A 26,190-nucleotide genomic window follows, 5' to 3' on the forward strand; every position below is an offset into this window, starting at 1 on the left:
AGGTCAGCCATGGTTTTCCTTTGTCTTGTTTTGCTGCTTTTCTGGGCCTGGAGCTAAAGCACAACTGAGGCCTAGGTATTATCTCTAGCAGGGGTCCCCAAACTTTTTACACAGGGGACTGTTCACTGTCCCTCAGACCGTTGGAGGGCCGCCATATACAGTGCTCCTCTCACTGACCACCAATGAAAGAGGTGCCCCTTCCAGAAGTGTGGTGGGGGGCCGGATAAATGGCCTCAGGGGGCCGCATGCGGCCCGCGGGCCATAGTTTGGGGATGCTTGATAGGGCTTACTGCTTAAACGCTATTCTCTGACTTTCTTGTTTGTTCCTCCTCGATAGGATATAAAGCCACATGACTAGTGTTATACCAAGGGAGGTTCCAATTTCCATGTTCAGCAATATGAAATCGGGGGCATAAACCACACGACCAGCTAAGGGAGGAAAGGTCACCCTGGGGAAGTGTCAGGTCCTTGTGTTTCCAGTTTTGCTCATTGCTAGGCACCTGGGGCTCTTTCTGCCCAGGTGACCTTCTGTGCCTGGCCTGTGCTCCTTGCTCTGCTAATGTCTGTACAACTGCCTACCACAAAAATATGAAGCAAACATGACTAGAATAAAAAAAGTAACTCAAAAGTTACCAAGATGTAAATGACTGATACCCTAGCCTTTGGAGTTCTGAGTTTGACAGCTGAAAGGGAATATGAGAAATGTTGGTCGCATACATTAATCTTCCTCAATTTCCAAATTTGCCTTTTACTGTACTAGAAATTGTGATTCCATATTTTTGCTCGAAAATGACTGATTAATGGGTTGTGAGGTTTTGGCTCCACACACGGTATTGGGATCTTTATGAGAACATTTTTGTAAAACTTGAAAGAACAATTTCCATTACAATTAATTGCATTGTTAACCAATTGATACTCCAGTGACAAATCTAGTCAAAAAGACCAGCAGCCATCTGTTCTGATATTATGAAATTTCTGCAGAAAATCATCTTTTCTTAGAGAATCTTAGAAATTGGAAGTAATTTTAAAAATCATCTAACTTAGCTCTTTGGAGAGCAGTGGTCAATTGATTCTGTGATATTTAGTGAGAAGAATTACTTTTCTTTCTGAAAGTGATTGATTAGGCCAAGAATGGACACAGTTGAAATCACATAACAACCTCAAAACTTAGTGGCTTAAAGCAACAACTTATTATTATCTTCCATGGTTCTCTAACTTGACATGGCTCATTCCTGCTTTGGATTTTTTACATGCTGTCAAATGGCAGCTGAGGCTGGAGTCATCTGTAAAGCTCAACTGACTTACTGTTGATGCCCAGCTGTTGGCTGGAAGTTCAGCTGAGCTCCTGATTATAGACACTGGACACACATCACCAACATGTGGTGTGGGCTTCTAACATTCTGACAGCATGGTGCTGGAGTCCCAGAGGAAGCACCCATGAGCAAGCCTCCCCAGAGACACAGGGCAGAAATCCCTTGGCATTACAATATATGCCTTGACCTGGGAAGTCCCAGAACATCTTTTCACCACCATCAAACAAGCCACTCAATCCATACTACATCCACTAGAAGGGAAATGAGATTCTACCTTTAATGCGAAGGGCAGCCACCGTGTGACATGAGGAGGAAAGGGATGGATGGTGGACTTCTTTGAAGAATATCTATCCAAACATCTTTTCTTGGTATGTAGTTAGATCAGAGGAAGTTTTACTTGGCAGTTTTATTGTCTTGACTTTTCTCCTTTTTATTTTCTCCTGTAGGCATTGAGAGGTATGTTTTTAGGGGGGAAAAGACTAGATCAAGTGTAATTTGGTTGCTTGATTGATATTGCACCATAATGTCAATTCTGGGCCTTATCAAAAGTAATAGGATTAAATAAAATGAGCCTGATTTCTCTCACTAATCTGATAGAATCTGCTGAATTCTGTTCTCCAAAATAAATGCTCTTTAAAATCCTTCAGAATTCAAAAATACTGTAAGAAATGGTGACTATCTATAGAAATACCACCTCTACCTACCCAACATCAGATCTTTAAATAGAAAAACAAAAACAAAAACTTTATTATTAGAGGTGTCATCTCCTTTCCTGGCAAATAATTAACTCATCATTTAATTAACTTGCCTTATAGGAAATCTTGCTTTGAATGAAGCAGCAGGAAATTTCTACTATCATTCCATCATACTTGTTATCCAGTACATAGCAGCCTGAGTTTTGCTGTCTTTCACAGGGCCTGAAATGTAGTTACTAGTCAGTAAATGTGTTTTGAATCTTGAATGGTTGAAAGAATGCATATGTGTGTGATACCATTGGCACATCTAAATTAGCACATAGATGTGTTCCCCAAATCCCAGGAATGACAAATCTACTAAATTCTACTTGCATGCATGCAAAAATAAAATAACACTGGAAGACAAGTTATTTTTCATATTCTGTTGCACAAGGTTTTAGAACTGTTTCTATATATTTCTGCATCGCTGATTCCAAATCTAAAATCCCTTTTTGGTGCATGCTCTATTTTTTATGCAATTTTAATTTCTTTATGTTACAGTTAATGGCATGCATTGGCTTTTAAATTGGAGTTAAAGGGCAATGACTCTTGGATTGAACATAACCACAAAGCAATTAATGTTCTACAAACATCACTTTTACATAATTGTAGTTGATTTTAAATGTAAAAAATTATTATCTGATTAAAACACCCTCCTATTTTGTTTTAAGATTGAACCATAGCTTCTTCGAGTAGGCATAAATGTAAGAATAGTCCTGACACCTTCTGTCATATGTGTGGCTGTTACACACTTCAACGTCAAAGGCGCAATATTTCATCATTTGTGACACGTGCATACATTGCCTATTTTCAAGTTCCCCTTGGCGATCAAGATAAGAATTGGGCTCCTCATATTGTATGTCATAATTGTGAGGAAATGCTTTGTGACTGGATAAAAGGAAAACACAAAGGAACACCTTTTGGTATTCCCATGGTTTGGCATGAACCTAAGGACCACAGCAGTGACTGTTATTTCTGTCTAATCCATACAAAGGGCATAGGCAAGAAAAAACGGCATATGATCACATATCCTAATATTTCTTCAGCTATACGACCTATCCCACACTCTGAGACACTCCCGGTTCCAGTTTTCAATGGTTTTATTTATTCTAAGGATGAAGAAAGAGAACATGGTGATCAAGTGTATTTTGATAAGATGCATGAGGAAATGGTTGTAGAATCTGAAGGGTCTTCTTCTGAAGTCAAGCAATCATTAACCCCTCAGCAGTTTAGCCAATGCAAATTGAATGACTTAGTAAAAGATTTGGGCCTATCAAAGAAAGAAGCTGAGTTATTAGCCTTCAGCCTTCAAGAAAAGAATGTACTTCACTGGTCAGCTAAAGTATCCCATTTCAGGAAGTGTGAACAAATTTTTGTGGATTTTTTTTACAAAGACAAAATACTTTGATAACTGTCATGATATCAGTAGTCTTCTCAGCCAGCTAGGTGTTACCACTTACAGTCCAACAAAATGGTGGCTATTTCTTGACAGCTCTAAATGGAGTCTGAAATGTGTTCTTCTACACAACGGTAATGTTTATGCAGCAGTTCCAATTGGTTATTCAACTCATCTGCGAGAAGATTATAATGACATAAAAATTGTCCTTGACTTTCTGAAGTATGAGGAGCATAACTGGATCATTTGTGTGGATCTTAAAATGGTAAATTTCCTGCTAGGACAACAGAGAGGTTTCACGAAGTATCCTTGCTTTCTGTGTTTGTGGGACAGCAAAGCTCGGGAGAAACACTGGACACAGAAGGAGTGGCCAAAACGTGAAGCTCTGGAAGTAGGGATGCAAAATATTGTGAATGAACCTGTAGTTAATCGAGACAGGATCATTTTTTTCCCACTTCACATCAAACTGGGCTTAATGAAGCAGTTTGTTCAGGCTTTGAATAGAGAAAGTGAATGCTTTCAACATATTATTTCTGCTTTTCCTGCCTTGTCTTTCAAGAAAATAAAAGCAGGTATATTTGATGGACCTCAAATTTGAACCCTCATATGTGACAAAGAATTTTCCAAGAAGATGAATAAGGAGGAGAAAGCAGCATGGCAGTCTTTGTGGCAGTTACAAAGAACTTCTTTGGCAACAAAACAGCAGAAAACTATGAACTTCTGTTTCAAAGGATGCTGTTGGCTTTCCACAACATTGGATGTAACATGAGTGTTAAGATTCACTTCCTGAATAGTCACCTTGATAAGTTTCCCGAAAATCTTGGAGCTGTTAGTACAAAGCAGACTACTGCTGGAGCATCAAACGAGATTGTCCTCAACAAGTACAGAAACACAAGAGCTACAAACGCAAATTTTTGCCTGAATAGAATTTAAATTAGTTTTGCGCAAATATGATGATTAAAATAAATGTTTAATATATTCTATTTTGAAACTGTAGACAAATTCTGATGCAATCATATCTTTTAGTGTATCAGTGTATTTACCGCATTATATAAATTATTATATTTTCACAAAGATGATGCCCAAGAAGACATTCTACTTCATTATGTTAAACTAAATGTTGAAAATTTTACAATAAGATGAAAACCTATTGCAAGCAACACTCTGTGGCAGATGCAAAACTGTCTGACACAATTTGAGCTTGCTATACTAACAAAGTCTAACCTATTCGAGTACTCTCTCCTCCATGAGACAAACCTTTATATAGACTTAGACAACGTTCCAGAAAAAAAAAAAAAAAAGATAAAAACCTATCATCTTGAATTGCAAAAAATGTGTAGCTTACAAAGAAAAACTAATGTCAGATTTGAGATCAACACACTAGAATTAGGTAAGAACAAGCGTTTTTGTGGATGCAACAGAAATTTTGTTCCCCAGTGTAATCTACGTGAAAATCTCATAGATTTATAATTTCAGATCTTCGTTACATGGAGCTGTACATCATACTCGTAACCCGGACCCCAGGAGCCATTTGAGTTGAGTGACGAAGTTAAAAACTCAGCAGATAATGAAAAATCATGTCTCTACTATAAATCTTTCAAAGATCTTTCTAAGATAAAATTTCCATTTTGATCCTGTTTCTGAGCAGAAAAATCTGCCAAGCTCCCCAGAGACTACAGGCCAACATGTCTCAGCCAGCCTCCACATCTGTAAGGAAGCAGATGCAGAGGCAATGTCATTCGAATTGGTTCCGTGCCCCGGCATCTGTGCTTGCAAGGTGATTGTGAATGTTCCAGGTAATAGCTTCATGGTGTTTCTGACTCACATCCATGGGGTTGGAGGGCCATGTGCTCCAATACTTTTTGAAATAGTGTTGCTAAAATCTAGACACTGCTACTCCTAATCATTGAGTAAGAAACTGCAATCAATTCAAATAGGATCCTACAATTCCCCTCTATGGGCCTAAGAACAGATGTACTGCTACAGATTGTCAGAATCAGAGTGGTGTGGCTTTGCTACAAGCTGTGCCCTACACATATACCAATATTGTTACAGAAAAGCTTCGTATACAAAGAATTAGACAAGCCTCTTAAGTGATAGATCTTTTCTATCTTCTCTCTATAAGACTATCCTCACAAGTAATGATTTTTAAAATATCAATGTGCTCTTTTATCTTTGTATTTTCTCATATATGATCTTTTCTTTTTCTCTCTCACCCTAAGACATGTATCTACTTCAAGGCCAATGGTTAGGGAAGTCCAAGAGTGAACGACAGCGGAAAGAATATGACTACAAACAATTAAGATTAGACTTCTGCAATCTCCATGGAATTTTAAAAAGTCTACAGCAAGATAACAATAAAAACTTGGATTGTCTTTTTAAAAGAGGGGGGGTTCATTTTCTTGTCATATTTCTCCAATTTAAATTATCAAGAGGTAATTCTTGGGTTTGATCACAGAATTTTACAAAATGGAACTCTTTCCCAAACAAGAAGGGGGAAAAAATTGTGGAAGCTATTCCAGTCCTGACAGACTGAGAAGTAGGAGAGAAGAGAGAGAGTTGAGGAAATGAGGACCATGAGCAAACTTTGCCTGATCCTGGCCCAAGTTCATTAAGAAAAACATTAAGTATATGAAACGGAGGGAGGCAAATCCTCAGACTAGACAGGCCTCTAATCCACTTCTCATATGGACTCAAGGAAGAGATCTCAGGAAAAGGTATCTCTATAATTCCACAAGATAATTCCAAAAGGGTAAACAAAGAGGAAGTAATAACATGGTCAGATAGAGAGGGGACTTATTGCTCATGACAGAGATAGCCAGAAGTTCATGAATGTGGCCTGAGTTGGGTATTATGGTAGACAGCTTCTAGGATGGGCCCAATGAGCCCCACTTCTTGCTGTTCGTAGCCTGGTGGCATCTCCTTCTTTTCAGTAACTTGCATCTATCTAATAGCATGGGGTAACCAACCTGAAGGGGACCTCACATCTAATTAGGTTTCTAATATTGTGATTTCTGTCTTGCTAACAGACTCTCTCCATTGCTGTCTCAGCTTGTACACTGTCAGGAAGAGACTAAGGGAGCTGTAATGAGGAAGCGAAAGGTAATTGTAGTAGTCCGTCCAGGCTGCAATGACAGAATACCAGAGATTGAGTGCCTTAAGTAACAGAAAATTATATTCTTACAATTCTGGAGACTGGAAGTCGGAGATCTAGGTGCCACCAGTGTTGATTTCTGGTGTGACCTCTCTTCTTGAGTTGTAGACGGTCACCATCTCACAGTGTGCTCCCATGGTCTTTCCTCTGTGAATATGTAGGAGGAGGGGAAGGGAGAGTGATCGATCTTTGTGTCTCTTCCTCTTTTTATAAGGAGGTAAGTCTGAATAGATTAAGGCCTAAATGACCTCATTTAACCTTAATTATCTCCTTAAAGGCCCCATCTGCAAGTGCACACTGGGGATTAGGTCTTTAATATATAAATTGCGGGGGAGGGGGTCACAATTCAGCCTGTACCAGTAGCCTCTGGGCAACAACCAGTGAGGACCTGAGGCCCTCAGTCCAACAGCTAAGACAGGACTCAGTGCTGCCAACAACTCATGAGTGAACTTGGAAGGAGATCCTTCTCCAGTTGAACCTTCAGGTGAGAAAGCTGACCCTGGGCCAACCTTGATTACAGGCTTGGGAGAGAGTATGAAACGAAGGATGCAGGTAAGTCACACCAAGATTTTTTTTTTTTTTTGACAGAGACAGAGAGAGAGTCAGAGAGAGGGACAGACAGATGGGAAGAGAGAGAGATGAGAAGCCTCAGTTCTTTATTGGCCTCCTTAGTTGTTCATTGATTGCTTTCTCATATGTGCCTTGACTGGGGGGCTATAGCAGAGCGAGTGACCCCTTGCTCAAGCCAGCGACTCTGCGCTCAACCTGGTGAGCCCACGCTCAAGCGGCGACCTTGGGGTTTCAAACCTGGGTGCTCTACATCCCAGTGCAACACTCTACCCATGGCACCACTGCCTGGTCAGACAGTCACATTAAAATTCTTGACCAGCCCTGGCCGGTTGGCTCAGTGGTAGAGCGTCGGCCTGGCATGCAGGAATCCTGGGTTCGATTCCCAGCCAGGGCACACAGGAGAGGCACCCATCTGCTTCTCCACCCCTTTCCCTCTCCTTCCTCTCTGTCTCTCTCTTCCCCTACCACAGCCAAGGCTCCATTGGAGCAAAGATGGCCCGGGCGCTGAGGATGGCTCTGTGCCCTCTGCCTCAGGCGCTAGAATGGCTCTGGATGCAACAAAGAGAAGCCCCAGATGGGCAGAGCATCGTCCCCTGGTGGGCATGCCAGGTGGATCCCAGTCAGGTGCATGCGGGAGTCTGTCTGACTGCCTCCCCATTTCTAGCTTTGGAGAAATGCAAAAAAAAAAATTAAAAAATAAAAATAAAATTCTTGACCAACAGAAACTACCAAATGATAAATTTGTGTTGTCTTAAACCACTCGGTTTATGCTGATGTGTTAGATAGCAATAGATCGCCAATGCTGGGCATTAGATGGTCTGAGAGCCAGCAGGTTATCTGCAGAGGCCAGGAACCAGGCAAATATGTTGTGCAGGAATAAAGAGAAGTGTTGACAGAAGAAAATCTGCTGTCTCTCCTAGTATGTTATCAAAACAGAGCAGTTTAAGTGTGGTTAAGGACATGGGTTCCAAACCTGAACTCTCTTCCCTCTGAAACTTACCAGCAGTGCATCCTTGGACAAGTCATTTTATAGTAAGTGCAAAGTGGTGAATGAAAAACAAAGTGACTTAATATCATAAATGGATATTATAAGAATTAACTACTTCTTTCTTATAAAAAGTGTTTGATAGACATTAGCTATTATTATTAAGATAGAAGTAGGGAAAGAGAGTAGTGTAGGTTCTTAAAATATACATTGAGCTCCTAATATAATATGTGCCAAGAAATTTACTATGTTATATGTATAATACACTATATAAAACTATGCTACATAAACTATATACCTCTTGCATTCTCTACATAATGATTTTAAATCCTTTGCACAATTCTCCTAAATAGTTACTATTATCCTCATTTTTGGAACAGGCATTTTGGAGAGTATAAGTAATTGACTCCAGCCATTCAGGTCCTTTGGGAATTTGAATCTAGAATCAGGGGTCATGAGAACCTTGGCCCTTTTTGTTGTATCATGTCTGAAAAATGATGGTGAAACCCTGACAAAAAAAAAAAATCTGTGGTGGTTACTCAGTACACTGCAGAGTTGTATATCAGCCTCTTGCAAAACAGAAAATTTAATGACAGTAAAACACTCGTTGATTCAGACTGTTTTCAATTTGGATTGGATCCCTCTTTGCTATCATTTCAGCTAATGGCATGGCCACATCAGAAAGAGATTATTATTGGCTGATCTACAATGACTTTATTCAATTTTTTTCGATTTACTTCACAATAGAGAGAAGGAGGTTTATATTTCCCATTGCTTATAAACAAATTAGGGTCATCACCCCGTGCATTGCATTGATTTGATTTTTGTTCACATCTTTCTCACATACTCCATTAGCTGCAGCTGGATTATTACATATTCCTGACATTGATCAAATTTACATTGGGGAAAATGCTTTGTGAGGGGGAAATCAGACACATAATACCTTTTTCTTTTATAGTAATGGGACAGAAGTGGCTACTGAAATTGCCATGTTAACCTTCTATTTTCACACGCTTTATGGAACAAACCACACTGTGATGTGCATTTGTGTCTTGTGACTTCTCAGGATGCTCTAAACATTGTACCTGAAAAATACAATGGTCAGGTTCTGTAAGCACATCGAGGACCTGTTGAGCTCATCCCGCAAAGAATGACAGGAAGACAAAAAAAAAATGAGATCAGGGAGAAAAACGCTAGATAAATAATGTCAGAGTCAAATGTGTTAAATAAGAAGCTAGGAGAAAACAAGGGAAATGACAAACTATCCCAGAAAAGACACTTCAGGTGCCGTGTTTCTATTAAAGGCAGAAAATTGCCTGCTGAAATGACTACCGGAAAAAAACAAAAGATGAAAGAAATTCGAGGTTTGCTTTATTCCTCCCAGTCATTTGTTATCACTCCAAAAAAACCCAGTAAATACATTCAAGGACATATTGACCATAAATTTAGCCTTTAGATCCTTGGGGGGCGGGGTGGGGAGGATATCTGACAGACAGAATGATCAATTACAGTGACTGCAAAGCCAAGTGGCCTCAGCAATTCTCTGGTGCTCTGCTGGCTTCTTTCAGTCTTTTCAGGTTTTGCCATTGCGGTGAGGTTTTTGTTTTTCACTCTGCATCTTTTCCCTTTTCTTGTTCTTTCCTGAGTTTAATTACAGTTATTGTTCATGGGCTATTGAGCTTAAAAATCGTTTGCTGTCATGCATATTTCTCCTGCCCTTGATTCATTCACAGCTCTCTGTTCCTGCCATGCCATTCAGGCTGGGGAGTGAAACTGCTTATCTTCCCAGCACAAAGAAAGCAGTTTTGTTTATTCCAGGTCTATAAAGGGAGAATAAAATGATGACAATGGTAATTCTTTAGTTCAATTCATTCCAATTTTCTTTTATGTCCCAATATTGTGAGATATTTTTTTTATGACGCCCTATTAACTATGGTCAGTAATTCCTAGAGATGGCTGAAAGAATGAAGCTACACTGTTTCTAGAAAGAGTGGATGAGTAACTGTTGGCCTCGCAGGCAGACATATCGGCATCTCCCCCTCAGCTCCGATCTCAATGAACTAGCTGCACCCTGTACATATAAGGTGACTAATATTAAATAGGCTTTCTCCGCTTACGAGTTTCACGAGAATGCCTGGCACTCCCATGTTTGAACTCTCCCGTTTGTGTGAAGAGATTGTCTTGAAGTGAGTTCTTTTAACATGAAAGATGTTACCTGGGAGAAACAACACGTTAGCCCTCACCAGTATTTGGAACTTGTTTATGAAATGACAGAGCTCCAAGTCATTCCGTGGAATGACTTCCTCATTTGAGGATGAAGCAATTGTTACCAAGCATGGGACACCAGTCTGTGACGGCAAGCAACCCTTTCACTGAAGTCCCCTAAAGCACTCTTCTTAAGGCTTGGCATGCCAACTTCCTCTCCTTACCATTAAGGTCACCAGCTAATCCATCCCTAAAATATACACTTTGAAGGTTGTTCAAAATAATATCAAAAGTTAATTTTTTTAAATTGAAATGATCTCATTATAGATCACCTACTACAATTTTCCTTCATTGAGTAATGAACAAGCATGACACTTAAGAGGTTTCAAATGATTCGAAGGCATGGTCAACGTTTCATCGCTTATTAAAAACTCTAAGAAAGAACATCAATAAAAGGAAGCAACTGCTAACATGGCATGTACCTTAAAGGCATATTCCAATTCAACATGGCCCGCACACTGGGAGCTAGGGGCTTTGCTGGGACAAAAGTCAAAACAAAGTCCTGAATAACAGAAGTTTAAATCAAATATATCGGCCCTGGCCGGTTGCTCAGCGGTAGAGTGTCGGCCTGGTGTGCAGGGGACCCGGGTTCGATTCCCAGCCGGGGCACATAGGAGAAGCGCCCATTTGCTTCTCCACTCCCACCCCCTCCTTCCTCTCTCTCTCTCTTCCCTCCCGCAGCCAAGGCTCCATTGGAGCAAAGATGGCCCGGGCGCTGGGGATGGCTCCTTGGCCTCTGCCCCAGGCGCTGGAGTGGCTCTGGTCTCGGCAGAGCGACCCCCCGGAGGGGCAGAGCATGCCCCCTGGTGGGCAGAGCATCGCCCCTGGTGGGCAGAGCATCGCCCCTGGTGGGCGTGGAGGGTGGATCCTGGTCGGGCGCATGCGGGAGTCTGTCTGTCTCTCCCCATTTCCAGCTTCGGAAAAATACAAAAAAAAATAAAATAAAATAAAAAGAGATAAATCAAATATATCCACCAAATACATAAAATCAAGGTCCTCCCCAAAGTGATGTGTCTGGAGCAGACACGCTGTTTGAAAAGGAAGACGGAAGTGAGAGTACTTGCCTAATTTAGCTCTTGAGGAAGAAAAACATCTTCCCTGAAAATTCTAGCTATGCGCTGGTAAGAGGCCAGTATTCATACTACGTGGATGCCTCTGAGCACCCAAAGAAGAATACTAATTTGAACTGGGGTGGTCCTCAGGAGTAGTATCTCTGTGAACCTGGCAGGAGTAAAGGATAACTTTTCCTGGAGAAACCTACTCTCACAAGGCCTGAAATGATCATACTGATAGCACGTGAAGAAAATAATCTTGCAATGAAAAATTATCAAATACCCAAAGAAACAACCCAGATCACAGACTATAAACACAAAGTTATACAGAACAGTAACTAACTATGTTTATATCATTTTAAAAAGAGAAGTTATAAAAAGGAACTTAAAGACATAAAAGCAATAAAACACAAATAGGCCAATTTGATAAAAAAAAAATGAACAGAATTTCTTAGGATGAGAAGAGTACAAAAACTCAATGAATTGGTTAAACAGCAAATTAAGAGTGTGTTAGTGAACTAGGATATAGAAATAAACATGTTCAAAGAATGTAACAGAAGGTAAAATGAGAGAAAACAGGAAAGCTGAGAAACAAGGGAAATGGAAGTGTAAATGTATCACATGTCTAGTTGAAATTACAGTGAGAAAAGAGAAAATGAGGGAGAGAAAATATTTGAAGAGATAAGTAGAGTTATAATAAATGGATAAAAGATATAAATATTAAGATTAAGAAAATGCAATAAATGTCTAACTTTATAAATACAAAAAAAATCCTACATTTATTTGTACCATAATAACACTGTAGAATACTAAAGAGAAAGAAGACACTTTAAAGCAATCAATGATAGAAAATAGTAAAATTACAAATATCTGGCAATTTGACTACTGATATCATATTGGAGCTATAACACAGTGAAATATCTTCAAAATGAAATCTAGAACTATATACCAATAAAAATTTTCTTTTGAGAATAAGGGAAAATGAAGATAATTTTAAACATAGAAATCATTTTAAGCTAACTTTTCATAAATAGATCTTTAGCTTAAAAAAATTTTAGAGAATGTACTTCAGGCAGAAGAAAAATTACACCAGAATATTTATCCTGTATAAGTTAAATATACAAATTAAAATTTTCAGTGTGACTAAAAAAATATGTTGTAGGTACAGAGAGAATACAAAGTGATAGCCATGACTACTACTATAACAACAAACTCAACACACCTTAAAATTCAAGAAAAGAAAAAGCAATTAGAAAAAACAAAAAACCAAAAAATTAAGAGTACAAAAAATGTTTTAGAAATAGTTTTAAAGATTTAGTACTGAACCATAGGAAAAATACTACATATTAACCTTTGTGAGATACAGATTAAGTGGTATTTAAAAGAAAATGTACAGGCTTACAAGCATATATTAGAAAATAATCTGAAAATTAATGAGCTATGTTTCCAACTTAAGATATTAGACAAACAAAAGTAATACTTTTCTTACCTGGGAAAAAACAAAAGAAAAAAATAATAAAGATAAACCCAACAATAATAAAATTAAATTTTATTAATAGATAAGATAAACAAAAATAAATATTGGTTCCTCCAAATGACTAATAAGATGAAGAAACCTATTGACTAATTTTAAGTGTGGACATAAAAATATACAGCATAGGTTAACAGATATTAAGAATATTATGAAGCAATTATGCAAAGAATTATCATTATTATTATTATTAAGTAAGAGGCACAGAGGCAGAGACAGACCCCTGCCCTGAGGAGGATCCACTTGGCAAGCCCCCTACAAGGCAATGCTCTGGCCATCAGGGGCATTACTCAGTAGCTTGGCAACTGAACTACATTTTAGCACCTGAGGCAGGACACAGAGCCATCCTCAGCACCTGGGGCCAACTTACTCAAACCATTTGAGCCATGGCTGTGGGAGGAAAAGAAAGAAAGAAAGAGGGAAGAGTGATGGGTAGAGAAGCAGATGGTCACTTCCCTATGTGCCCAGACCTGGAATTGAACCCGGGACTTCCACATCTGGGTGACGCTCTACCACTAAGCCACATGGCCAGGGTCATATGCAAACAAATTAAAAATGTTTACAAAATGAACCAAGTTCCAGATAATCATAAATTACAAAAACTGACTCCAGATATCACAAAGACCATTAAAAGTCTCTAACCATTAATGTAATTGAACCTGAGGTTAAAAATTATCTCAAGTGAAATTAAAGGTGATTTCAGAGTTGAACTCAACTAAACATTCAAGGAACAGAAAATTTCTTTTTTTTTTCAATTTATTTATTTTCTTTTCCAAGTGAGACGACGGGAGATTGAAAGACAAACTCTTGCATGTGCCCCAATCGAGATCCACCAGGCAATCCCCATCGGGGGCCAATGCTCTGCCCATCTGGGTCCATGCTCACAACTGAGCTATTTTTAACACCTGAGGTGGAGGCTCCACAGAGTCACCTTAGCACCCAGGCCAATATGTTCTAACCGCATTCTAACCAATTGAGCCATGGCTGCAGGAGAAGAGAGAGAAGGGGGGAGGGGCTGAGAAGCAGACAGTCACTTCTGTATGCCCTGACCAGTAATCAAACCCAGGACACCCACATGCCAGGCCAAAGCTCTGCCACTGAGCCAACTGGTCAGGGTCCCTTTGATAGGAGAAAAAGAAAAAAGAAAGAAAATATTCTCCAACTCACTTTACGAAGTTAACAATATCAAAACAGAAGATGTTGAAACAGAAGAATATTGTAAGAAAGGAATAATTATAGAACAATTTAACTCATGAGCCTGAATACAAACTTCCTGAGTATGGGAAATACTGTACATATTTTAATGGTATTATTTAACAATTAAATTAACTATAGCTATATAACATTGAAAATAAAGTCATGAAAGAATATTTTAATGTTTTTTTCACATAAATACCCTAAACATCATGGACTAAACAATATATTCGTTAAAGATTCATGCTTATACTTTTAAAACTTAAAGTGAAGCAATAGAATAATAAACATATTATTCAAGTTAGTGGTTACATCTGAAGTAGAAGTTGCAACTTGGGCAAGGCCCGCAAGATCCTGAAAAATGTTGAGAATGTTTAAATTTTTGAGAAATGTGATTAATACATGGCCTTCTATTGTATTATTTTTGTTTTAAATTGTGCCTATATGCTATTTGTACTCTTACAAATTATACATGCCATAGAGAAAGAAAGAAAGAAAGGGAAGGGAAGGGAAGGGAAGGGAAGGGAAGGGAAGGGAAGGGAAGGGAAGGGAAGGGAAGGGAAGGGAGAAAGAGATGGAGAATACTGTGGTTATATCACCATCAGAAACTAATAAATAACCTGACAGGTTGAAGGCCAGCATTCATGTTCATGCTCATAGATATCATGCCAGGTCAGCTACTTTGATACTTTTTAAGGCATATCAGGAAGCAGTGGGAAATGAATAGGATTTAGAAGGTAGAGTCATCATATAAATAAATTTGAAATTTCAGTTGAAAATGTGCATGACCTGATATGGCAGAGAAAATTCCAGTAATATCCATGGAATTTGGAAGCTGAGATCAGTTAGGATTCTGTGTTTTTACTCACTCAATAAACACTTAATGTCTACTAAACTAGACACTGATGCAAAAGCATAAAGGCTCATTTCCTAGACTAAAGCTGCTCAAAATCTCGTAGAAGAGGTCAATGAGTAAGTTGGAAATTATAAGATAAGTACAGTGTCTTATTAGAGAAACTGCTAAACTTGTTATAGAGATCAGAGAAATAACCTATAAGCTGAGAACGGAAGTAAAACCAGATATTAATCAAAGATTAGAGAGAAAGGAAGAGAAACTAAAGAACAGGACGAAGAGTGCATAACAAGCAAGATATGAGATGTCTGGAAATTTTTAAGAAATTTAAAGTGACTGAATTTTCAGGGAAAGAACAAGCAAAGATCAGACTACAGAAAATTAAACAGCAGACAAAAAATAAAGGATTGAAATAAACATCCCTGAACTTAATTCTGAGGGTGATTCAGATCCTTCGAAAGGTTATTTTTAAGCAGAAGTATGACCTAGCTTAGATTTGGATATCACAAAAATCTGCAGCATGAGTGTTGGTCAAATAAGTTAGTAAATATGATGTATATATTTGCTCGCTTTGGGTGTGGGAGACAGGCTGTAATCTGGCAGTCATTATAGCCTAAGGTTCAGTTTTAAGACTAAGCCTTTCCCACCCTTCTAATACTAATGTCTTAAAACTAAGCTTTTCCTTACACCTTTGACTGTTGCATGATAGCGAGTGGTACACTCTTATGAGGAATCCCATTTATGCCTCAGATAAGTGGCTTTGTATCAGAGACTTCTTTATTTGTGTATTGGCTTAAAGGCTTTAATTTCTACACTATAAAATGAAGCAACCCAGGAGCTCTTGCTCTCTCTGTTCCTGCTATCAGCATTGCAGAGGCCTCCCTGACCCCTTGCCCTCTCTGGGAAAAGCAGGTTTTCTGCTTTTCCTTTGGCTTTTCTTGTGACTTGCCTGTCTTAGTGAGACATCAGTAAACAGAATGGCTCACCATCCTCCAACTCTGCCATTTCTTCACTGTCTTCCCGAATTCAATGAGAACCTGCATGTGAATGGCCACGATAGTGGCCCCTGGCCATACAGTGAGTATTTTAAGTTTTAATAAGACTAGAGGCGCAATGTATAGCAGACTACTGTATTGAAAATAATATTGGAAATAGATAATATTGTAGGACAAAGGGGAGAAATTGCCTGACCTGTGGTGGCACAGTGGATAAAGTGTCAACCTGGAAACGCTGAGGTCGCCAGTTCAAAACCCTGGGCTTGCCTGGTCAAGGCACATACGGGAGTTGATGCTTTCTGCTCCTCCCCCCTTCTCTCTCTCTCTCTCTCCCCTCTCTATAATGAATAAATAAAATCTTTATAAAGGGGAGAAATGGAAGGATTTGAGGTATACTTAGAACATACAGAAATAACAGAATATTAAGTTATTGGGTGTTCAAGGTAAAGGAAGGAAGGGCCCATAGATGACCTTGAGATGTTGGTCTTGGGAAACCGAGTAGAGCATTGAACCAGTCACTTAGCTCCAGAACTGACAGAATAAGCAGAATGGGGAAAGAATGTGATTGACTTTAGACAAGTTGAGTCTGAGTTGAGTTCACTTGCACAGGGCAAGTAAATCTGATCTTAAGCCAGTCTGAAGTGCAGAGAATGTATCTGACCCCGAGATAAATATTTAGGAGATACCAGTATCCTACAGGTGACAAAAGACATAGGAGGTTAGAGGCTTTCTCTGGAAAGGTGTGTAGCTTGAGAAGAGAGAGACTGGGATTCCAGGATAAAAAAAATAAATGAATAAACTCTAATGTTTAAAAAGCACTCCAAAAAATACATTTTCCTATATGAAGAAAAGGAAAAAAAGTAGAAAAAATATGGAAGGAAATTCAAGAGCATATAGGTATGGATGTGATAGGGTCTGGAAAGAGTAACACATGGGTAAATGCTAGAGGGAAGTTAGGTAAGGCAATAAAAGGCATCTGCTGATCAAAACTGATAAAAAATGTTTGATTAAACTATGAATCTGAAACCTGTATAATTATGTTAACCAGGGCCACTTCAATGAAGTTCAATTAAAAATTAATAAAAATAAAATTTTTTAAAAAAAGATAAAAACTATGAGGTCAAGGATAATGATAGAAAAAAATGACCACAGAATTCTTAAATGACAAAAGGATCTGGATAATTGAGTTGACCAGTTAATCATTAGAGTAAACAAGCAAATAAACAAACTAGAAATGATGTCACCTCATAGATTTAGAATCAGAGAGACTGAGAAGACAATAGAAAGGTATTTGCTTATTTTTTTTTGTTATAATGACTAATAAATGAATTCTATAGGTTGTAACCATTGAAAAATATTAGTATATTTACGTGACTACACTTCAGAGTTTCAGGTCTGGATACAATCTGAAAATTGCTATATTTGCCTCTCAACATGTTTCTTTTTCACTTAGTACTATTTTTTTTTTTTTTTTGCATTCTTTTCATTGTCTCTCTCCTATCATGACTTTCCTCCTCCAATCTCAACTTTTCAGGAAAATCTAATAGAAATTGAATTTGTAATAAACAAAAATTAGGTGCCACTTCTAAAATCATTGAAATAGATTTTTCTTAGCTTTTCCAGGAATTACATCAATGAATCAACCCAGTTGAAGTTCCATGTGACTGCAGCCAGCAATCAGACTACAGACAGAGTTGACAACCTTGAGGACAGAGCTAACCCGCTGACTTCTGTAGTGAGTATAGACACCCATGTTGCTGAACTGACCTGATTACCATATAATAATTTAGTGCAACATAATCTTTTTAAGTGGCCGACAGTCAGCAGTTGGTATAGATAATAAAACAGGACATATGGCCTTGCCATCACACTTTATCCGGTGCAAATGACTTTTCTCTCAATTAAAGATTCGTGGCTTACTTGAAGTTCTATCTCCTAGAGTTTATTCCTAATGTAGAAAAGTCTTTACCACGAATCATTTGCCCAGAGGCGATCTCTTTTATACTACATTAGCATAGGAGATTCCTCCCTTGTGGTATGTTTCAGCACATCCTATTAATTTATGAGTAGGTAATATTCTCATTTTAGCCATCTCCTATAATAACATTAATTAGCATCCAAGAACAAACCCTTGTAGTCTATATAATTTGACTCTGGTTTTTGCTGTTGTATTAGCATTTTTGACTGTGCCTTCACAATAACCCTGCTCAATAAGAGGAAGCCTCCTTATCGTCTCAGACCCACTCACCTCCTCATATCTGTTCTCAGCATAGCTGTGTGTACCAAGCAGATCAACACTATTCCATTTCTGACTCCTCTTCTATCTGCTTTTGGGGATTCTATAAAGTATATTGTTCTTCATTCCCAGCTGACTGAATTGTGCTATTCACAACATCTCTTTGAATTTAACTTGTGCCAGAAACCATGAGCTGGCCAAGTGTTGTAGGTCATTTTGCATCTTTTAAAGGAGAGAGGGGGGGGGGGAGGAAAGTTCTTCACCTGCTCATGTGCTTAAATGATATGTCTCAAAGTATTGGCAGAGTCCTCAGGATAAAAGAAAATTTAAAGGCAAATAAAAGACACAACAAAACTAGGCTTGCCTGTGTGTAAGAGCTTGGCTTACCTCTATGAATATGGAGTTATAGAATAAAGCTGAATTCTGTCTTCATATCCATCTAGTCCTAATGCTCATAAATTCAACATTCGTTTTTTCAAAACCAAATTCTGTGATCATAAAACTCCTGATTGAGTAAGTCTCAGAAAAACATCTTGCCACTTATTGTTTGATCAGGAATTTAAACAGCTCTTTTTCTCTTTGTCCACTCAGGTAGAGTCCTTGAGGCTAAACATACAAATTTAGTGTCCTCTATCCAACCTTAACCCAGAGAGCTAAAATTTTAACAGTACATTGCCATTAGTATTTGAGGTCTGAGATTAGTTGCTTTGCTTGAGCTTAAGCATGTGGTGGCCATTGGCATGAGCCCTAAACAGCTGAGTATTTTCAGAAGTTCAGGACACCTCTAATCTCTGATATGCTTTCCCAGAACCATGTCTGATTACTCAAAAAGAGTTTCAATCTCAAACAAGGGCTGAAGATTTTTCTAAATCTTGGTTCATTTATATGCAACCCTAAAATGTCAACTTTTGACAGATTCTTGATTTTGTAGGCTCAATTTTGTCTTAATGCTACAAGATTAACATAATGTGGCTTATTTAGCTAACCCCTATCTGACTTCAATTGTCTCCATTCTTGTATGGAAACAAAACAACTCATTTTCTTCTTTTTAGAATAAGATGTCTCCAAGTAAACATAATTCTGTTTTCTCCTACAAAGAAGAAACTAAACCATGCCTTTGTCCTGTATAACTTAATATCTATTAATGCAACATAAAAGAATATTAAATTTCCTGAGAGCTACACCATGGTGTTAATTTCTGAATTTACAAAATGTAGCATTACTGCAAATAGTAGGTATTTTGTAACTGGTTAAGTCATTTCCTGTAATTAGGCAAAGCCTCTTTCTATGGGTTCTCATGCAGGTTGGTTGTTTGAACCCAGAAATTTGTGACTATTCATATGTTTTATATTTTATTTTTCATTTTTTATTTAGATACTTCTACAAGGTTTTTTTATTCATGAACTGTATTATTTAGATCTTAATGTGTCATCTAGAAATCTAATAATTGTATCTCCCATATGCTCATTTGATTCACTGATTAAATTTAGTGCTAAACAAGGCCCTGGCCAGTTGGATCAGCAGGAGACCATCAGCCTGGCATGTGGAAGTCCCAGGTTCAATTCCCAGTCAGGGTAGACAGGAAAAGTGACCATCTGCTTCTCCACCCTCCCTTTCTCCCCCGCCCCCACAGTAATGGTTTGAGCAAAAGTTGGTTCCAGGTGCCAAGTATGGCTCCATGGCCTTGCCTCAGGCACTAAAATAGCTTGCTTGCCAATCAACAGAGCAGCAGCCCCAGATAGGTAGAACATCACCCTGGTAGAGGGCTTGCTGAATGAATCCCAGTTCAGGTGCAGTTGGGAAGTCTGTCTTCAGCCTCCTTGCCTCTCAGTTAATTAATAAAAAATTAGTACTAAACATAACCAAGGTTAAAGCCTATCTTTCGCCACAAAAAAATCCTATTTTTTTTAATCTAATAATTATCACTTTAGTGTCATCATAATTCAATAAATTTCAGATTACAAATCTATCTCACAATTTTTCCATCTTATTTCAAAGATATAATGAGCGTCCTACTAAATATCTTGAGTTTTCTGAAGACCCATCCTTATTTTACCAATAACAAACTGAAGCTCACTGAAATTAAGAGATAATACACGTTCGTCTCCTATCCTCTAGAGAAGATCTGCTGTTCTCGGAAATGTCTTAAATAATGAACAGTGACCCAGTTCTTCCCAGTTCTTCATTTAATAAACATAAAACTAGCATTCAGTTACTATGTTAAACGGCCTCTTCAACTTCAATAAGTACACTAAGATACAACTCCTTTGAAAATAGCAACATGCTATCCTATGAAGTTCCCATAGGACTCTGTGACGGAGATCAATGACTCTGCTCTACTCACTCTTTCAATCCCAGTGCATAACAGAGGCTAAAGAATAGTAGGCATTAAATAAATATTTGCCAAAAGATAAGTTACTCTCTATTTATTAATATTAGACTTAAAGTCTGTCTTAACTGCACCCGCTCTGTCATTTTAAAGATCATTTTATTTGGAAGAATAAATAGAAACAAAAAATAATTGTGTATACCCATTTTCTTCATTTAATCTCTTTTTCATTTCCTGCTCCAGATTAAAGGCCTAGACCTTCTTGATTCTAATCTAGTTATGAGGTCCAGTTGATTGGTCTTTGCAATTCTTTCATGAACTAACATCAGTTTTAGTTATATTACTTTTATTGTCTATATCAATTTTTGCTTTCCTTTATAAAGTTTACCCATAATGTTCATGTTACAATAAAAATAACTTGACTTATATTATAGTCATTTCATAATGATGAGAAATTAGACTCTGAGAGGTGATATTATTTTATCAAAAGTACAGTATGACAATTTTCAAATCAGGACCCAAATCTGTGACTTCTGACTTGGGGAACTGTGACCCTCTCCTGCCCTTCAGTTGCCTTCACAACTCTTTTGTGACCACCCTCTGGTCAGATGCCCTATCCTTCCATCCTCTGGAACTATCCTTGAAGAGGTGGGTTTAATGGAAAATCTGTCAATGAAAACAATTTGGTTGCTATGGCTACCTCTTCATTTGCTTTGTCATTTAGATCATTTATATATTTAGCATTTTATTTTCGCCTAGTTCCGTCTATCTTGATTCATTTTTCTTATAGTATTTCAGTCCATGACATGCTAAGTTTCTTCAAGCAGGGCTTTTGAAATTTGGCCATATATCAGCAGTTCTCCTTGACTGTCTCAAATTCTAAGAAGTAAGAAATTGTCTTTTAAGTTTTGTTTTGTTTTTTATATATCTCATTCTCTAACAGACTTTCCCTTCAGTGCCTGTCCTTGCAATGACTATATAAGTCTTTTCTCTCCTGTATGAAACCTTTGTATTCATACTACTTTGAGATATTTCTCATTTCCTGGTTGAATCCTGACTAAAGAAATAATCTAAAGATAATTTAGCATATGAGTTCTGGAAAGCATATGCAAGAATGTTTGTAACAATAATATAATAGCAAAACATGCAGCAGTAGAAGGAGAGGTTAAAAAGGGTCAAATCACAGGACTATTGTCTTCTTTATCACAAGAGGAAATGAAGTGAACATATTAAGCCTCCTGATGTATATTATTGTTGTCAATAATTTATTTTACCCTGATTAAACAGAAATTTTAAATACTTCAGCTATTTTAGCCTTACAAAAGTTCATGGGTGCTATCATTTTTACTAGTGTTATTGTTGTGATTATTATCAAGAGTAGTATCTTTCCTTTGTATATCCTGAGAATTTAAAAGACTTGCCCAAGATCATAAAACCTGTACGCAGTAAGGTAAAGCCACATTCAAAATCCACACTTTCTTTCCCCAAATCTAGGCTTCTTTTAGGTAAGAAGTTAAGACCATAAGGTAATTTCCCTTCTTATTTCTTCTGAAAGCTAAAAATATGTGTCTTTCTGCTTTCAAGGATTTTCGAAGTTCCAGAAAAATAATCCTTTCTGCTAAATTCCTTCCCAATGTAAGACTCCCCGCAAACTAAATGATGTTCTCTATATTCCTTTGGTGAGAAAAGTGCCAGTTCGTATACCCTCTAAAAACAAATATTAACACTCTTCTACACAGTGAGGTCTTAGCTGAACTATCATTTTATCTTCCCCCTGAGGGAAGTACCCTTGAGTGCAACTACTCAGGAAAGCAACATATTAAGTATCAGAGTCCCGGTGGTTGCCTGTTGCCTTTATCACATTCCAAAGTGAAACACCCCCCTAAGAAACTAAGCTAAGAAAAGCCTTTGGCAACCTTTTGTAGAGATGTCCCCTTAAATTGGAATATTGGTATCTACCATAGGCTGATTGTCTAATATGAGACTTTACAAATTGCTCTAAGTCTCTGTTTCAACCAGCGAGGAAACTTATGGTGAAGGAGGTTAAGTGGAAAGTCTAAGATCACCCTGACTGCTGGTCCATGGTAGAAACAATCACCCAATCCAGGTCTGTCCGGCTCTAAAGTTAATGCTCTTGCCATAATCAGAGGTGACTTACCGTATTTGTATATCTTTGTATGCTCATGTGAATTCTTGTTGACTGTGCTGCTACCTATCAGGATGTAGAGACCTGAAGGGTTACCCTTATCTCCCGGGCTGGGAATAACAGAGCTCACCTCTATCTGATGATGCAAAAGGCAACACTGCCAGATCTTTCTGGTCTGATGGGGAATGGGGGGATGCTTAAAGGGTGTAGCTGACAGGAATGCCATCCTTGTTGCCATTTAGAGGAAAGTGAAATGAACAGAAATGAAGGCCGTCAGTTTAGAATTTTACTTTTGATAACGTTTACATGATTTCATAATTTTCTTTGGTTTCTCACAATTAGCTTGTAATTTAGGTATCCTTATCATCATTGTTAATATTATTTTCTTTTTCTAGATCAGGTTAGGAGAGTCCAAATGACCTGCCCAAAACCAGACAGAAGCCACTGCAAGCAAGAGTCCAAGTTTATACTTCTTATTCTGTAACCCCAAATCTGAACACTTCCCACAATATTATAAAACATATAGCTAATTAATCACCACAGGGATATAGAATTTTATTCGCACAGCAATAGTATCATTAACACCTACTTTGAATAAGGGAGAACAGAAAATAGGAGGTATGAGTTCTGATAACTGGAAGAAAATCAAGAATCAGGGAGCTTGAATACAAAACTGCAACATACCTAAGACCCATGACTCAGTACAATCCACAGTGGCTCAGACAGTCTGACAAGCCCTGTGAGGAGGTGGATTTGCACATCTTTGTTAGCTATTCCTCCCAGAGAATGACTCCAGCCTGAGGAACTGGCCTTCATGCATTCACTGAATAGATGAGGTTCAATAGTAAAATAATGTCAGCAGCTTTAAGAGGGCAAGGAAAACTGTGGTCAGGAAATCCTCCCATAAATCAGGACTCAAGGATTCCAGAAACAAAATGCATGGAGGGATAACATTCAAGAGCAGACCTTGCTTGATACCAAGGAAGAACTCTTACTGTGTGGTAGCCTTGTGGCTGCTGGGTAGCTTGTCTAAGGACGTAAGGGAGAAGCAAAAAGTAAGTGCGATGGAGGAAATGAATATTAGAGATTATCTCTATGCAAAACAAACAAACAAAAAAAAACCAAACAACAACAACAAAAAACCAGACTGATTTATTTAACTATTTTTTTTTAATGAGACATGGAGACATCTGGAAAAACATTTACTTAAAGTTACTCTATCCCCTACCAGCCTAATTTGCAGCAGTGGCAAAAAAGCAAACAAACAAATTTCTAAGGCTGTGTGAAGAGCATTTTCTAGTCCTAACATAAAGATAGGTACCTATGACTTTAACATCCTCAGTGAAATAGGATGACAGTGAAAAGGCTTCTCTGTTTTCCCATTTGCACATGGAGAAGTATATCATAGTATCTTTTCCCCATTTTGAGATGTAATTTTTTATTTTATTTATTTTTATTTATTTAATTTTTTTGCACAAGGGAAAGTATGAATGGACAGGTAATGGATCTCAGGGAAAAATCATGGGGTTAGCCTTCTCTTAACAGTGACTGAAAGGAGAGGAGGGTAAAGGGGAATAAATGGTGATAGACGGAGACTTGATTTGGGTTGGTGAACACAATGTACAGTGCAGATGATGTGTTCTAGAAATCTATAACTGCAACCTGTATAATTTCATTAACCAATGTCATTCCAATAAATTCAATTTTTATAAAGTAACTGGGAATATCAAGAGGAGAATATTTTTATTTCTTTAGGCAGAGGGTGCATCTAATATTCAACAAGCATATGAACATATGACTCTAATGTAGTATATATGAAATATATATAGTTATAAGTTACTTCTACACAATTAAAATATCCAGTTAATCAATATGATTCATAAGAATATCCATTCTTTTATCCACCCCCAGCTACTTGTCTGGAAAAGAAGACTGGGAAAGTCTTAGAAAAGCTAAGTCCCCACGTTGTGTGTGATTATTCACACCACTTATTTATCAGCAGTTAGGTCCAAAGGCAATGTACCTACCCACCAGTTGCCAAAAGTAACTGACACAATGCTAATGATAATCCAATTGTAAAGGGGATATACTGTATTAAGAGTTTGACATCTGGAAATCAGAAATCTAAATACTTGTCTGAGTCTTGAGCGAAGATGTGTCTCAGTCTGCATTTGAGTCATGCCTTCTTTATCCTGTTGTAAAAGTCACTTTCTGTTTTTAAAGGCAGCCTGGCTAAATCTGCTGTCACTGCATTTTGGTTTCTGCGGGTTCACAACTAGTTTTGATCCAACTGGTTTATGGTACTGCAGACCCCATTTTTAGAGAGGAAATGATAAACTGGGTTTACTCATGAGAACAGCAGCAAGAGAAAATACTGTTTGATTATGTTACTATCCTCATGTCTTTTAATTAAAGGAACTCTGATGTAACTTCTGATAAATGTATTTAAAAGTCCATAGATGGCCCTGTTTTTCTGCCAAAAATATTGGTTGGGCATGATTGAGGAAGATTATTTAGTAAAAATAAAATATCCATAGACTAGATAATCTTGTCAATAAATAGGTGCTGTACCAAGAAAAATACAATTATAGTGATCTCATCCTCTAGGGCAGGGGTCCCCAAACTTTTTACTCAGGGGGCCAGTTCACTGTCCCTCAGACTGTTGGAGGGCCGGACTATAAAAAAACTATGAACAAATCCCTATGCACACTGCACATATCCTGTTTTAAAGTAAAAAAACAAAACAGGAACAAATACAACATTTAAAAATAAAGAACAAGTAAATTTAAATCAACAAACTGACCAGTATTTCAATGGAAACTATGGGCCTGCTTTTGGCTAATGAGATGGTCAATGTGCTCCTCTTACTGACCACCAATGAAAGAGGTGCCCCCTCCTGAGGTGTGGTGGGGGCTGGATAAATGGCCTCAGGGGGCCGCATGCGGCCCGTGGGCCCGTAGTTTGGGGACCCCTGCTCTAGGGCCATATGTCCAAGCGAATGTGTTATTACTTCTGCTTCACATAAGCATCTTATTGTGGTTTTAGCAATGGCAATGTTCACAGAAGAAGGAACTTTAGTATTAGTGATGAGTCATTTATTCTAAGGACACTTTGATGAAGCTCCGCATTTTAAAAATTATAGTTTAGCTCGCTTTTTCTCTGCATTTTCATATGCCTAATGAATACTCTACCAGGAGAGAGAAACGGAGCTGTCAAATCCAAATGTTTGTTATAAAGATCTGGTCCAAAATAACTTCTGAAAAGCTCTGTTAGGAGCTCTATCTTCAGTAAAATTCCAAAATAGGTTTCTTAGGGGCATTTTTATTTAATAAGTTCTAGTAACTAGAGAATGTCTTAGAGACACTGCAGTTTTACTTGAAGTACACTTGCAATTTTATTTGATTAAAAAGTAATGTAAAAAAAAACTTTTTCAGGGG

At 38.0% G+C, this 26,190-nt stretch overlaps 1 non-coding gene across 1 annotated transcript; it reads left to right on the forward strand.

Annotated features, from left to right (window-relative positions):
• The first annotated feature begins 4,597 nt into the window (after positions 1-4,597).
• Positions 4,598-4,721, forward strand: LOC136314839 (small nucleolar RNA SNORA28). The gene has a single exon (XR_010727415.1). It is a non-coding gene; the product is annotated as a small nucleolar RNA SNORA28 (small nucleolar RNA).
• Positions 4,722-26,190: the final 21,469 nt, after the last annotated feature.

The sequence above is a fragment of the Saccopteryx bilineata genome, chromosome 10 (genome assembly GCF_036850765.1).
Source record: "Saccopteryx bilineata isolate mSacBil1 chromosome 10, mSacBil1_pri_phased_curated, whole genome shotgun sequence".
Taxonomy (NCBI): domain Eukaryota; kingdom Metazoa; phylum Chordata; class Mammalia; order Chiroptera; family Emballonuridae; genus Saccopteryx; species Saccopteryx bilineata.